Below are 16,546 nucleotides of genomic sequence, written 5' to 3'. Positions count from 1 at the left end.
ATAAATCTAACCAAAGATGTAAAACATCTGTATGCTGAAAACTATAGAAAGCTTATGAAGGAAATTGAAGACGATACAAGGAAATGGAAAAACATTCCTTGTTCATGGGTTGGAGGAATAAATATTGTCAAAATGTCAATACTACCCAAAGCTATCTACACATTCAATGCAATCCCAATCAAAATTGCACCAGCATTCTTCTCGAAACTAGAACAAGCAATCCTAAAATTCATATGGAACCACAAAAGGCCCAGAATAGCCAAAGGAATTTTGAAGAAGAAGACCAAAGCAGGAGGCATCACAATCCCAGACTTTAGCCTCTACTACAAAGCTGTCATCATCAAGACAGCATGGTATTGGCACAAAAACAGACACATAGACCAATGGAATAGAATAGAAACCCCCAGAACTAGACCCACAGAAGTATGGCCAACTAATCTTTGACAAAGCAGGAAAGAACATCCAATGGAAAAAAGACAGTCTCTTTAACCAGTGGTGCTGGGAGAACTGGACAGCAACATGTAGAAGGTTGAAACTAGACCATTTTCTCACACCATTCACAAAAATAAACTCAAAATGGATAAAGGACCTGAATGTGAGACAGGAAAACCATCAAAACCCTAGAGGAGAAAGCAGGAAAAGACCTCTCTGACCTCACCTGTAGCAATTTCTTACTTGACACATCCCCAAAGTCAAGGGAATTAAAAGCAAAAAGGAACTACTGGGACCTCATGAAGATAAAAAGCTTCTGCACAGCAAAGGACACAATCAACAAAACTAAAAGGCAACCAACAGAATGCCAACGGAAAACATATTTGGAAATGACATATTGGACAAAGGGCTAGTATCCATAATCTATAAAGAGCTCACCAAACTCCACCCAAAAAACAAATAATCCAGTGAAGAAATGGGCAGAAAACATGAATAGACACTTCTCTAAAGAAGACATCCAGATGGCCAACAGGCACTTGAAAAGATGCTCAATGTCGCTCCTCATCAGGGAAATACAAATCAAAATCACACTCAGATATCACCTCATGCCAGTCAGAGTGGCCAAAATGAACAAAACAGGAGACTATAGATGCTGGAGAGGATGTGGAGAAACGGGAACCCTCTTGCACGGTTGGTGGGAATGCAAATTGGTGCAGCCACTCTGGAAAACAGTGTGGAGGTTCCTCAAAACATTAAAAATAGACCTAGCCTATGATCCAGCAGTAACACTGCTAGGAATTTACCCAAGGGATACAGGAGTGCTGATGCATAGGGGCACTTGTACCCCAATGTTTATAGCAGCACTCTCAACAATAGCCAAATTATGGATAGAGCCTAAATGTCCATCAACTGATGAAGGGATAAAGAAATTGTGGTTTATATACACAATGGAGTACTACAGGGCAATGAGAAAGAATGAAATATGGCCCTTTGCAGCCACGTGGATGGAAGTGGAGAGTGTGATGCTAAGTGAAATAAGCCATACAGAGAAAGACAGATACCATATTTGTTCACTCTTATATGGATCCTGAGAAACTTAACAGGAACCCATGGGGGAGGGGAAGAAAAAAAAAGAGGTTAGTGTGGGAGAGAGCCAAAGCATAAGAGACTCTTAAAAACTGAGGACAAACTGAGGGTTGATAGGGGGTGGGAGGGAGGGGAGGGTGGGTCGTGGGTATTGAGGAGGGCACCTGTTGGTATGAGTACTGGGTGTTGTATGGAAACCAACTTGACAATAAATTTCATATATTAAAAAAATAAAACACTTATGACTATTTAAAAAAACAAATGGAAGGTTGTCTGTTTCATTTAGTACTGATTATTGGTGTTAAGATTTAGTCTGTTATGCCTTAATGAAGCTTAATTGTTATACTTAAAAGGCATTTAAAATTTTGTTGAAAGTATTCTTGACACAGTCACTGGAAATTGTTGAGGAAGAGATCAAAAGAAATTATGGAAGAGCCAAAACAAAAAAAAAGTAAATGAAAGTACTCTAAAAGAACAGGAGTCATTTAAAGATTAAAGAACCACAGAGGTTACTATTTTAGTGTATGAATAGAGACATGAATTTTATTACCAGAATCAAGTGTGCTTGAGCAAATAAATGTATTCCAGCTAAGAATCACAATTATTTGGTGCTGTTAAAAGGTTTTTATAATTTCTTCATCCCAGGTAATCAGAATATTTTTAACTGGCTTGAAAGGCAAAGGCTGATGGGTATGCCAGGATTAAGACAGACAAATCAGTTAAGTAACCCTAGAAACTGCTAAGATTTCTTTCATGGGCTAATAATGTTTTTCAATTCATTTATTCCTATTCTGATTAATTAGGAGAATATTTTGAGTGAATTCTGGCAGATTTATTGATAATTAGTTTGGCTAAGTAAAATTTGCTGTGTAGTACAGAATGTAGTACAGCCCTTATGTGGAGCAATATTTATTAGGAGAGTTAAACTACTGGATTAGGTCCCTGCTTAAACAGATAATGTTCGGTAAATTTTCCTCCATTTTATCTTGTGTCCCTCTTAAATAGGAATGGCAATGTGAATTAAAAATGGTAACTGTCTGCTTGTTGGGTTAATACTTTATGTAAAACATTCAACATGTTTGTCCTTTCTCCTTATAGAGATTAAAGAAGCTATGCATTTGTATTTATCAATTATAATCTTTTAAAATGGTTGGACATTTGACTATTGCATATTTTAAGTAAAAACAATGAAGTTTTAGGGTTTTCTTCAGAATTATGGTAGTAGCACAAAGCAATTATTAATGTTTGTAGTGAAATAGGTAGAAAGAATACCTTTATTGAAATAGATGCCTAAAATATTTCAAAAAGTGAGTTTTGAAAGAAAATGGCTAAGGTCTTATTTCAGATCTGTATTTGTCTCACTTATAATGATAATAGCTCGGTCTCTCTGCTGTCAACATCACCCTATGCCAATCCATTTCCCAAGCCTATCAGGTTCGTGGTTTTAAATCCCTCATCTGATAATACTACACTTAGTGAAAATAAATAAATAAATAAATAAATAAATAAATAAATTGTGTGACACTGAAGAATAGTTTTACTCTTAATATATTTCTCTTTTTTTAATTTTTTTCAATCTTTATTGATTTTGAGAGAGAGTCAGTGTGAGCGGGAGAGGGCTAAGAGAGAGAGGGAGATACAGAATCAGAAGCAGGCTCCAGGCCCTGAGCTGTCAGCACAGAGCCCAAAGCAGGGCTCAAACTCACAATGGAGAGATCATGATCTGAGCGGAAGTCAGATGCTTAACCGACTGAGCCACCCAGGCGCCCCTCTCTTAGTATATTTCATAGGACTGACCAGTCTAGGACTCAGGTCTCTCTACTTGAAAGTTAGACTTCAGGTATGCTAATATGTTCATTGTCCTTATTTTCTCATGCTTCTTCTGTTTGCATTGATGTTGTCTCCACTCACAGTATCTTACTTTCACTTTTTAAGACTCTATTAGGTACCTCCTCTGTGAATTCTCCCCATATTTCCCAGAAGCACTTTCTTGCCTCTTCATTTAGACACTCTCCTTATTCCTGACTAGTGTGTACTCTACTGTTTGGGTACTGCTTGCTCAGTCCTTCTTATTTTACTCCAGATTGCATAAGGAAGTTTGCATTTTGCATACCTCATCTCAAGTGAATAGCGCACTTACCATCAAAGGGTAAGCCAGTAAATACATATTGATAGAGGAAAGAAAAGGAAAATGTATATTGATTTTAATTTCAGTAAGAAAAATAAATGTCATCAAAAATACCTAAATAATTTCATCTTGTTTACAGTATAGGAAAGATTTTCTTTCTCTGTTGTTTAATATGATAGATACTGAGATACAACATTGTTACCTTAAAATTTCTTCTTGAGAAAGAATATTTGTTAGCCAAAATATTATGAGAAAAATTCTTAGCTAAGGATTTATTTCCTCTTTTTCTCCTTTGGAGGAATCAATTAACAACTGGTTCCTCCATGCATAAAAACCCGATGTTACAAGAGCATCTAACATAATACCCTGCCTCTGTTTAGAAAATACAAAGAAGCAAATAGAAGTTAATATTTGTAACTTTTACATCAATAATTTCTAAATAATACTTCCAGAAATCTCTTCTTACAACCACCATATCTGGGTAGTGTAAGTTTCCTTTTTAAGCTGCTATTACTCATTACTATCCCGACATATATTTAGAATTCAGGATGTTTTTTAAAGACTGAATCTAAATTCTGAATCTAAATTCTGAATTCTGAATTTTTCTAAATTCTGAATCTCTAATGGTGATCACATGTATAGCTGGAAAGGTAAAGATCATGTGTGGTTTAAAGAAGCTCTATTGCTGAAAATTCTGATTCCATCCATCATGATTATCCCCTACACACACACACACACACACACACACACACACACACACACACACACACACCTGTATAGAGCAACTAGTCTACCCTTTAGAAATTACAAGGATGGTTATTGCCCCAACTTAGAATATGACTTCACAAATACAAATATGTACACATGAAAAGAGAGATCCACCTTTAAGAGAATTGTAGGTGTGAAGTGTTGGCATATGGAGCTGACTGCAAGCAAGTAGAAAAAAATTCAATTCAGTCATTAATGAGCCATGGCACCTTTGGTCAAAAAAAAAAAGACTATGGAAAACTCAAGATGATATTTGGGTGCCTAATATTCTACAAGCTGCAGCCGGGCTGAAGAGTGCATATTCTTCAAAGGTGTTTTCAGATGTGGCTTAAGAGAATAATAGGGAAGGACCTCCCAGAGCACAGAACTAAGGGCTTATAGAGAATTATTAGTTTTTTGGCTACTTCCAAGAAGTAGATGAGGTGAGTTAGTGCATTAAAAATTATTCCTTATCCCCCAAATTTAGCATTGTTATAGAACATCAACTGCTTTGTATCTCCAATTCTTCTATCTGAAAAAGACTGTGTGATTAATTAGTCCCTAATTGTTGTTAGAGGTGTGTGTGTGTGTGCAGGTAATCTTTTTCAAACTCCAGCCTTTGAATCAAGAAGATTCACATCTGGAAAAAATGCCAAGGCTGTATCAAGATCCTGGACTTTGAGCCTTAACACTGTGATTTGATAGGACTTTTTGGTAACTCCTTTGAAGGAAATAAGGACATTTTAACTAACGAAAGGAAGGAAATGAACAACACAGCCAAAATATTGTCTGTGGTAGATTATAATATTCTTTCCAATTACTTGCTGTAACAGGATTATTTAACCCTGTCCATTACCATGTGAGGGTCAATATCTCCCTATGGGAGGAGTACATTTCCTCAGCTCATCAACTTCTCGTTTTACTTTTCTCGTCAGTAGAATGTGTGAACAAGTCTGAGTACAATGAGAAGAAGGCTTATGAGTGACAATATGATTCAGCACTTTTCCTTTTTTCCTTCTGCCATGTGAACAGCACACTTCAATATAGGCTGCTGCCTGGTTGCTAGAATAAAAAAGACCCATAGAAGACTACTGGGGTGCAGGCAATTGAATTGCAGCTGCCACAGCTTTTACGTAACTTGAGCAAGAAATGAAACTTTGTTATTTCAAGCTTTTGAGATTTAGAGGTTATTTAGAACCATCTTCTCATTTTACTTATACAACCTGCCACTCTGCTCCAAAGTTTCTACTAAATAAATACTAGGTATGCACTTGAGTGAAAGCCATGGAGATGTCTAGTCACTCATCACTGAGGTTCCCGTTTGAGAAAAGCCCCATTATAGATTTTGTCTCCGATGCCTACATGAGTCCTCAGTTGACTTCAGCAATCAAATCCTTGAGAAATTGGAATTTCTTTTGATGAACAACCAACATTGCTAATAAGAATAAAACTGAGGGGCGCCTGGGTGGCGCAGTCAGGTTAAGCGTCCGACTTCAGCCAGGTCACGATCTCGTGGTCCGTGAGTTCGAGCCCCGCGTCGGGCTCTGGGCTGATGGCTCAGAGCCTGGAGCCTGTTTCCGATTCTGTGTCTCCCTCTCTCTCTGCCCCTTGCCCGTTCATGCTCTGTCTCTCTCTGTCCCAAAAATAAATAAACGTTGAAAAAAAAATTAAAAAAAAAAAAAAGAATAAAACTGAAATGTAGGCATTGATTACCCAATGCATATGTCTGAATGGATGAGAATTCATCCATCAGTACAAAATAACTTATGTCTCTTGTAAATTAATAAGGCAAAGATCAATAATTTCATACAAAAAATGGGCATGAAGAAATTAAAACATGTTAAATGAGAGTTGCATACAAAGGAAAATAAAAATTAACAAGACATGGGGTGCCTGGGTGGCTCAGTTGGTTAAGTGTCTGACTTTGGCTCAGGCATTGAACTCATGGTTCATGAGTTTGAGCCCCATGTTGAGCTCTGGGCTGACAGGTCAAAGCCTGAAACCTGCTTTGGATTTGGTGTCTCCCTCTTTCTTTCTGCCCCTCTCCTGCTCACACTCTGTCTCTGTCTCTCTCTCTCAAAAATAAACATTATTTCTTTTAATTAACAAGACATAATTTTTAAATATTAATAAATTTAACATACATAATGAATTGTGATAATTCACTGCACTGTCAATCATTTGAGTAAATAAGGGGATCCTCTATATTGGTGATAGAACTTTTCAAGATGATAGTCTAGCAATATCCATCAAAATTTTAAAGACACATAGGTTTTAACTCAACAGTTCTATCAGTTGATTATACATATATACTTACATGTAAGCAAAATGACCTATATATAGAGAAAGATATAGAGGTATATAAGGATATTTAATACAACATTATTTGTTACAGTAAAAAAATGGAAATAATCTAAATGTCAACAGGGGAAATAATGAGATGTCCATGTAGACATTATACAGGATTAGTAATTTTATGTATAATCTCTGCAAATATATCCAAAATATACCATTATGTGAAAAAAGGAAGGTGAAGAAGAGTGTGAAGTATGATGCTATATAGATCAAGTTAAAATATATATTCACCCAAATATATGTGTACACATATAGGATGACCAACTATCTCAGTTTGCTCCCTTCTAATTTTTACCTGTTGTCCTGGTATAATTAATACTTGCACACCATTTCACTTTCAAAAGTGTCTCAGTTTGGTCAATAAATTATATGCATACCTTTTGTTTCAGTACATACGCCTAGACTACTTACACTACTTCTTGAAGTATGCACAAGAAATACAATAATGGCTGCCACCAGGATGGCTCTGGGTCCGCAATGGAAAGAACACTTAATTTATTTTATATGTCTTTTATGTAGCATGTATTGTAACCCTGTGCATGCATTTCCAATTCATAAATTAGTACTAAACATTTGAAACTAATTGCTCAAATTTATCTCCATAAGATTTTTGTAGAATGTGAAAATATTGGGAAATACAAGAATAACGATTAAAATAATACAATATTATACTAGGTAATGTGCAAAGAAATAAGTGAATGAAATCATTATTAGAGAATGTTTAAGGGCGCAGTGATCTAGGATAATTTTCTCCTTGACCTCTTCATGTTTTGCAAAAATAAGATGTGTGAGATAATTATAATGCCTTCTAGTAATTAAATCGACTCTTATTTTGTAAATAAACCTTGTATATTTTCAGTTCTCACCAGGATACATTATCTGAGTTTTGTAGTGGTCTTCAAATAGAGAATTTTTTTTCTCAAAATCCTTTTTTGTTTTATGTTTTTAAGGCCAGAAGGCTATCACAAAATCAAGTATTTTGGGACAGGCCTCATTAATTATTTGCTAGAATATAAGACTCTGATATGGAAGCAAAATTTCTTGGCTGGTTCTCTGTGATAATCCATTAGTTATAATAGTGCCTGGCATACTGTAAGTATGCAATAAATGTTTCTTGAATAAATGAATAAATGGATTAATGAAGCAAAGATTTGACAGGTATTCTTATACTATAATATTGATATATAAGTTGGCATAAAATTTTTTCAAGGTAAGATATTTTAACACAACACCAAATTTCAAATGTACTTTTTGAGCCTGCAATTTTATTTCTAGAAATTTATCTTGTGAAGATACTCATAATATGCACTAGAATTCACACACTCTTTCAACATATATGTTCAGTGGGACATTACTACAAATAGTAAAAATGTCATAAATAGTTGTCCATTTTTAGGGGAAATGATTAAAGTCAATTATTTTAGATCCATAGATTGAATATAATGAAAATAAAAAAATTGATATGTATGTTCGGAGTTTAAAATTATAAAAAAGAAAAGAAAGCACAAGGGGAAGGAAAGAAGGGAGAAACCTATCAGCAAAGCATCCCTAGATTGGCACAAATTTGAAAATGTATACTTAGCAATGAAATCAACTAAGTAATTATCTTTTATAAATATGACTTAAAAATTAACTATAAAGTTTTACAGAAGTATCTAAAATTAATATAAATATGTGTGTTTAGTTGATGATAATTTTAACTATTACAAAGCTCCACAAAAGCTGGCATCCTGATTTTTGTGTTCACTTCTTTGCTGATTGACCCAATTCGGAGTAGATACTCAATAATTATGTGATTTCTAGATGATGCATCTAAAACTAACCTATCAAGTGGTATCTCAGAAATATAGTAAAAAACTCGGGTATGGAGTAATATATAGTCTATAATATATATAAACACAGATTTAAAATAAGAAGGTTGGACAAATTTCTCCAAACAAGTCTGCATATTTAAACATTTTACCGTGCCTTACATTTGGGAAAAGGCCCATTGCTCAATATTTTCTTGACTTTACTTTGAACTCCTGCTGCATTATTGTATACATACAACAAGGCACAGGTAGGCTCCAGCTTCTTTCCTACTTTTTACTTCCTCTGGCAGTCTAAACAGCTTAGCTATCTCCATGCACTTTGTATTAGGTAATGCTGTTAACTAAGATCATTATGCAGATGTGTGCATCTACAAAAATCAATACCTAACAAGCATCCCCTGTTCCCCACCTCCTGGCTCACGAACATAAAAAGACTTTTATTTGGTTGGACAATGCAACTTCTGTTTGTGCACAATGTGTATAATTCTATTTATTCATCTCATGATCTGCGTTCTGTTCAGATAGAACAAATTGATTTTAAACTGCCGATAGTCCACATCTCTTTACTATGATGTAATATAAGGCATGAGTTCTTATTTGATTTTCAAACTCATCATAATCCTTAAACTTGTTAAAGATTGTGACTTTATAATGGATTTTTTAAAGTAGTGTTTTTTTGAAAAAAGTAATCCCACTATGCCTTTTGGTGATAATAAGTTTGTGAAGATCTTGAGGTAGTTTTTGCAAGTAAAATGTTGGAAAAATTTTAGATAGGATTATTTGTGGGACTCAATTTCATTTTATTGACATTTATATAAACAGTATGTCTCAGTGTTGTGTTGTTAGAATACACAAGAGAATGAGCCAAAGAGCCAGAAGCCATTCAGAAGAATGAGAGCCCTAAGTGCCCAGACTTCTATGGCAACACTTCCAGATGGGCCTTGGTGAGTTGACAGATGATAAAGTTATGATTGGGTAAAAAGTAACCCAAATGACATTTTTCTATTATTTTTAAAGCCTAAGAAGACCTATGTAATGGAAATATTCATTTAAAAAACTTTGAACTCTGAGTAAGAAGGAAACAGACTATAATTTAAATATTCCTTGACCTCCTGGTTTCAAACAGGTTAAAGCATACCAATTTTAAGGAAAATATCTATTTCCAAATAATTATAGTCCTTGGGCTTGTGAGAGGATAATATCTTGAAAGGCATTAACTATAATAGATGTATGATAACTGCCATTTGACTGACACTCAGGTACTACTTGAAGGACTTCTCCAAGGACAGAAGATTCTTTCTATCTTATAAAAAGCTGGATGCCCCCGAAGGAGGAAAGACTAAGTGTTCTTGAGAAGATTTTTATTTGCATATGTTTTCAGCAGAGAATTACAAGAGAAATCATTATACTATTAAAATTAAATCCATACAATAAAAATAATACTTACAGAGCTTTTACAATTTGTCAGGCATTTTATCCATCTGAAGTCTCTTCTAAATCTCAAAAAAAAAAAAAAACCCACATGATGTAATTTTATAAATAAAGTGACTAGGGCTTAGAAAGGTTAAAAATTCCCAAAGGTTCTACCTCTAGTAAATGGTAAGGCTCAGATTCAGATATAGGGAATTGTACTGAATGCAGTAAGTTATAAAAACTAAGGATAAATTTTTACTGAAAGTATTTTTATTTTAAAATTATGAATGTCTAATTGAAATAGGAGAGTATTATTTTAGTTGTTTTACCCATTTCCAAAAAAATTTACTCAATTATAAGAGGTGTTTATCTTGATTATTAGGTATTATTATTGGCATATGATAAAAACAATCCCAAATTATCATGGATTTTGCCTCTTAAGAGATATATAGTCATTAATATCGAAGTATAGGAAGCTACTTAATAAACAGATGCCTCTACTTGTAGTATGTTTTATGTAGAATTTCTCTTCACCTTTGTGGTTCATAAAAAAACAACCAAACATTAGATGTAAGAAAGGCAGAGGTTTATGTTTTATATTTAATAAAACTTAAGAAGAAATGCATTCTGATATAAACATTGTACTTGCTATATACAATTTGGTGAATGCATATTTATTTTTTAATATATGAATTAAATCTAAGATTGCACAGATATAAAAAATAGGCAAGGGCGTTTTAGAATAAAGCTGTGCATTTGGACATTATACAATGTTGGACAATTCATCCTGATGTCTTTCTAATGAGGTAAAATAATTATGTTCAAAAATTGTTATTCTATGTATTTTTAGTTTATGACTTACTCTTATTTTGCATATTGATTTGTTTTACATTGATCAATTATTTGTAACACAGAAATATCTTTGGGCTAAAAGAAGCAGAAAGAGTTTGATACAATTAAATGCATTATCATTATCAATAAATATGTGATCAAAAAATTAGGGCCCAAGGCATAGTGCTCACCTTTGCTAATCCAAAAAAAATACTAGTTAGAATGTATATCCTAATGGAAGCTACTTGGGGAGAAGTAAGAAGCGTATATGAAAGATAAGTGAGATTTTTCAAAGGTTGATGGAAGTTGTAAATTATTTGTGATCTATTAGTTGTGGGAAGATGCAATGAAGGCAGGCAGTATTCTAATTCTGAAGGAGTCCATTTTCTTAGAGGGTGACAATCAGTTAAAGAAAAACAAATCACATTAAAATGACATGATGACAGCTGATATGAGAAAGTTAAGTACCTTCTCATGGTGGGATAGAGGATAGCCATGCAGACCTGAGCAAAGCAAAGCATGAAACGATGATGAGGTAGGACTAAGTTGCTGATACGTTGTTGCATACCTTTTGCAAATGCACAACCTATTACATAAGCATTTTTCAAGGTGCACAGTTATGAAGGAAAAATGTGTACGTTTAATTTTAATTGAAGGGATTTTTACTAAGCTTTGAAAATGGTCTTTAATTCCCCCCTATACTTTACTTGTATCCTCCCCTAAGAGCACACAGATTCCCAGTCAAAGCACTGTTTGAGAGACTCAATGTATTATGTAATGGATTATAAGGCTATAAATAATGTCATAAATAAAGCCAATGTAATTATATCCCAACAAAGGATGAGAATCCATTCGTAAACTACAAACAATCCAGCTGAAGAAACATGTTTTCCTTAAGATAATGAAGTATAGAACATGTGAAATTTATTTTGCAAGTAAGCCTGAGATTTTATGTAGGTCAACCTTGGGAGAGGCTGTATGTTTTCCATGAAAGATATAAAGGATTCCTTTCTTAAAAAATTAGAAGCAGAAAAGTTTCAAGCTTATTTCAGTCATGAGTATGTCGTAGCTAAATGAAAATCTACAGTTTTATATCTGGTATTCAAAAAGAGTGCTTCAAATTGAAGAACTTTCAGTTATTTGTTTAAACATGGATGTTAAATCACTCTGAGGTTTTCTCAGGTAACAGAACATAATGGAACTTACAGATGTTAGCCTGAGAATTCATAACTATGACTCTCCTATTAGAAATGGGAATACTTGATGACCTCGATTCCATTCACAAGGAAAAACGAAAAGAGCAATGACAACTAGATTCACCTCTTGCCTACACTTTATGTAAAAATGATTCAAACTACCCAGAGCTTTAAACTCAATTACAAAGGGAAACTAGGATTTGAAGTTATCTTGTAAGCAATAACACAGGTAGCCGGGTTAAGTCTAGAAGTATTAACCTGTGTGTTGCCTACGCATTTCCCTACTTACCTTCCAGCATTTCATTGGAACCTTAAGCTTCTTTCATCCCCTCTCTCAGCATACATAGAAACAAAAACGAAGTAGAGAAAACACTAGCCTAAGTAATAAACTGAAAGATTCTAACATGTGCTTGGAGAGCAATTTTTCTCCACCCAAAGATGATTTTAGACCTGAGGTAAATGAGGAGAGGGAGAGACTGATGGCATAGGGGATATGTAGTATGAAAGGAAAGAGTGGACAAATAAGAGTCATCGACATGAAAAAGGACACAAGTTCTAGAATGTTGCTGCTTCTGCATCCCTGTTTATTTATAGCCTTTGGACCACTTGCCATCTCACAGTTTGAACCACGAGACTCATCTGAATAGGAGTAGGTGGCTCTGGACATTTTGTATGGCAATAGGATATGGGAAAAAACATTTTTCCTATCCCATTTTATGAAGGAATTGAATAAAACTAGTTTGCAATTTTCCTATTAAGCTAGGTCATTGTTGCACCCTATGCTATTTGATATATACCATTTAAATGACCTGTTAGTTCCAAATGTGCGTGGCCTTCTGTTGATCAAAGTGGAATATCATATGTATTTTTAAAAATACAGTTTATTTTTTTTTAAACACAGCATGCTGCCATAGTACAGTCCTCTAGATGTTCTACTCAATCCAAAGAAAGGGGGGTAAGTTAGTCTCTTAAAAAAAAAACCTTAAATTCTCTCCTGTGAACAAAAATCAACCAGGAGATCTTATTCAATCTATTTATTACATTCACTATTAGTATGTGACTTTCAGAATGTGAAATATCAACTTCAAAACACCACATGAGAATAACTACTGCAAAATATGAGCTACTTGTTTTTCAGGTACTGTTATTGACGTTCAAAATGGCAGTGCATTTATGTATGTTCAGCTCCTCTTCAGAGAGATGACACTTATACTATTCTTCAGGGAAGTTGCATTGGAGCATTTTCTAAGTTTTAGAATTGACTCTAAATTTCACTTTTATAAGAACTTTATACTCAAGTATGTTTTATTTAACATCACAGAATGGCAAGTTTGTGAGCATTGCTGTATCACCAAGATATCAATGAAACTTATTAATTTACAGCCACATACAGAGAGTTGGGGAAAAAAAAACCTTGGGGAGAGTTTAGATAGTAGGAAATGAAAAATACATTTTAATAGCCACTTAAACATCACCAAGAATTTAGTTTGTAGTTGTTATCCCAAAACAATTTCAGGATAGGTCAAGAGACTTTCAAAGTGTTTCCCTACACAAGAAATCTGGTGTTATGCATTGGTAAGATCTTTTGAAAACAATATGGTGCATGACTCAAATCAAAATATATTATAAACAATCTCTTGATTGGGTCATCCCACTTTTGAAAATTTGACTTAAGGAAACAGTTCTCTAAAAGAATGCTAAAATAAAAAAAAAAACAGAGGTTAGAGTGGGAGAGAATCAAAGCATGAGAGACTCTTAAAAACTGAGAACTGAGGGTTGTTGGGGGTGGGAGGGAGGGAAGGCTGGGTGATGGGTATTGAGGAGGGCACCTTTTGGGATGAGCACTGGGTGTTGTATGGAAACCAATTTGACAATAAATTTCATATATTGGAAAAATAAATAAATAAGTAAAAATTAAAAAATAAAAAATAAAAAAATAAAAGTAGAATGCTATATGCTTAGCGAAAGTTTGTTAAAAATTTACCTGTGGAATCATAAAATTGAAAAAATTTAAATATGTCTAAGGAAGTGTTTAAACATTATGGCATATGAGCTAAAAGGAATGTTATATAAATAAAAAAATGACAAACATGAAGGATAAAGGAAAACGTTCATGCGAAAAAGCCTTGGATTATACTTTTTAAAGCTGGTAAATGTAACGTTACATAAAGTTAAAGTGATAGAGAAAGACAAAAATACTTATTTGATTAGAGTCAGCAAAATTATACTTATTGTGAATTTTATTGAATATATTGTACTGTGTTAAATACCTATGATTAAGGGCTAAAACAAATTCATGTCAATTTCACCCCTTGAGGAAGTCTACCAGTAACGTTAGAATCAAACTATTATTGGTGTTTTTTTTCAAAATTAATGTTTTTACATTCTTGTTGAAAATGTTTTATTTTTAAATGACAATGAATTGTACATTAAATATGGTAATTTTTAACCACTACCTTTTCTTCTAAGAAAGAAAAGTCGCAATTTTGTAGCTCTGGCACAAATCTTTTTTTTTCTTAATGAGGCTAGGCATACAGTAGGAAACTGATAAAGATCTCGTTGACAAATGGAAATTGCTAGGAATTAAAATTAGCCTGCTTATACTAATCAATACTTAGAAGACATTGAGGCATATACATTCATTAGAAAATCATTACTGCACATAAAAGATGTATTTGAAGCCACAGTAATGTAAAACTTTAAAAGATGTGTTTATTGCACGTCTTAATAGGTGAAGAGTGATAAGGAAGCAGTCATTAGTGCAGTGTTTGTAAAGTGTGGTAAATGGACCATTGCAGCTCTCTGTGGTCAAACACATTTTCTGCAGATGGAGCTGCTGCTTTTTAGAGTAGGGTGAGAGAGAGAAGAAACAATTTTCTATGTTTACCTAATTTGAAAGGTGAAATGTATAATCCATTCAGATTTTGATTCAATATTGTTATATTCTTAGTTCTCTACCTATCGAGAGAGAGAGCCAGCATGTGTGTATGCACATGAACAAGGAAGGAGCAGAGAGAGAGAGGAAGAGAGAGAATCCCAAGCAGGCTCTACGCTGTGAGCACAGAGCCTGAAGCAGGGCTTGATCTCACAAGCTGTGAGATCATGACCTGAACCGAAACCAAGAGTCGGACCCTTAACCAACTGAGTCACCCAGGCAACCCAACAATCTCTTTATTTTTAAAGTTTTCCCATGAACTACAAAATCACATTGTTGAGTTGGTCTCTGTTACAATTCATTAAACAAGGCTTGGTAATTTTTGTCAAAGTGTTTCACATCATTTACTTTTTATTGTTTATGTTTAATAATTTATCATAGGTCACATTTCAGTGCCATTACTCTAATTTAAGACATGAATCAGTGACTCAAAAATGATTTAACAGTTGTGGAGATGGACCAACTAATGTGAAAAATACATTCAGGATAATGTATGTAGGAACTTAGAACACACATAGAATGTGCAAACCTTGTGCTGGGAAAACTCTAATTTCACATAAGTAGCCATCAAAGATAACTTTTTTTAATGGGATGTTTAAGGATGAGTATTCTAAAACTGGATTTTATTGGAGAATTTCATCGTGTCTTAAATGTTTCTCAAAGAGTAACATAAAACCACTAGAGAGTTTTCATCATTTTCTGTCAAACCCAAGCGACTTCTCTGGAATACAGTTGATATGTACACAATAAACATCAAGTAATTTTTCTAGGTATAGGACAGCATATTCTGGCTTTGTAAGGAGGTCTTCTGTGTATGCTTATAGTATTATTGCAAACTGTGTTATTAATACTAATTTTGTGATCATGCTTTTTATTGAAATGATTAGTTGTTAAATGTAAGGTAGAGAACAAAATTACAGAAGCTTTATGAATATTTTTACTCCTTATATGGAAAAGAGGTTAAAAATCACAACTTTTGCAGAGAAATATATAAAACCAATTCTGAACTTAGTCACACACTCAGAAAAACAGAAGTAGCTATTGGAAAATATTCTTTTCATAAATGCAATGTTGACAGTGATATGAAATCAATGATACATGATGTGAAAAAATATTTACTATTCTGTAAACATATCCATTCGCTTTCTTTTTAGATGATTGATATCACTAAAGTACATAGGATGTGTGTGTGTGTGTGCACATATGCACACAAAGCTTATCCACATATCCTATGTATATGGAAACACACACACATGTATACATATATGCATTACTGAAGTGTATATCTATATTTGAAAGAGAAGTATCCTACTTGTTAATGAAATTATATACATTATAAAGAAGTTTTTCATTTTATAATCTATGCAATAAACTGCAAGTGGATCAAAAATGATTGAATTGTCAGAGTAGCAAAGAAGTATTTATGTGTATAGGTAGGGCTTTTTATTTTTAGTACCATAAGTGATTTTCCCTTAGAAAAGTAAATAAACCCCACCACCCCATATCATCTGATAGCTATTGCCCTATCAGTCAATTATTTGTCAGTACTTTGCTCTACTTCTCTAAAGAAAGGGTAATATTCATGCTCTTCATTTATTCACCTGGTACAGAT

At 33.9% G+C, this 16,546-nt stretch overlaps 1 long non-coding RNA gene across 2 annotated transcripts in view; it reads right to left on the bottom strand.

Moving 5' to 3' along the window:
• LOC123379276 overlaps positions 1-16,546 on the bottom strand; it is a 438,377-nt gene that overhangs the window by 396,734 nt on the left and 25,097 nt on the right. The window lies entirely within an intron of this gene.

The sequence above is a fragment of the Felis catus genome, chromosome A1, assembly GCF_018350175.1.
Source record: "Felis catus isolate Fca126 chromosome A1, F.catus_Fca126_mat1.0, whole genome shotgun sequence".
Taxonomy (NCBI): domain Eukaryota; kingdom Metazoa; phylum Chordata; class Mammalia; order Carnivora; family Felidae; genus Felis; species Felis catus.
The sequence above is the reverse complement of the archived record's forward strand: the minus strand, read 5'-3'. Positions and strand labels throughout refer to the sequence as shown.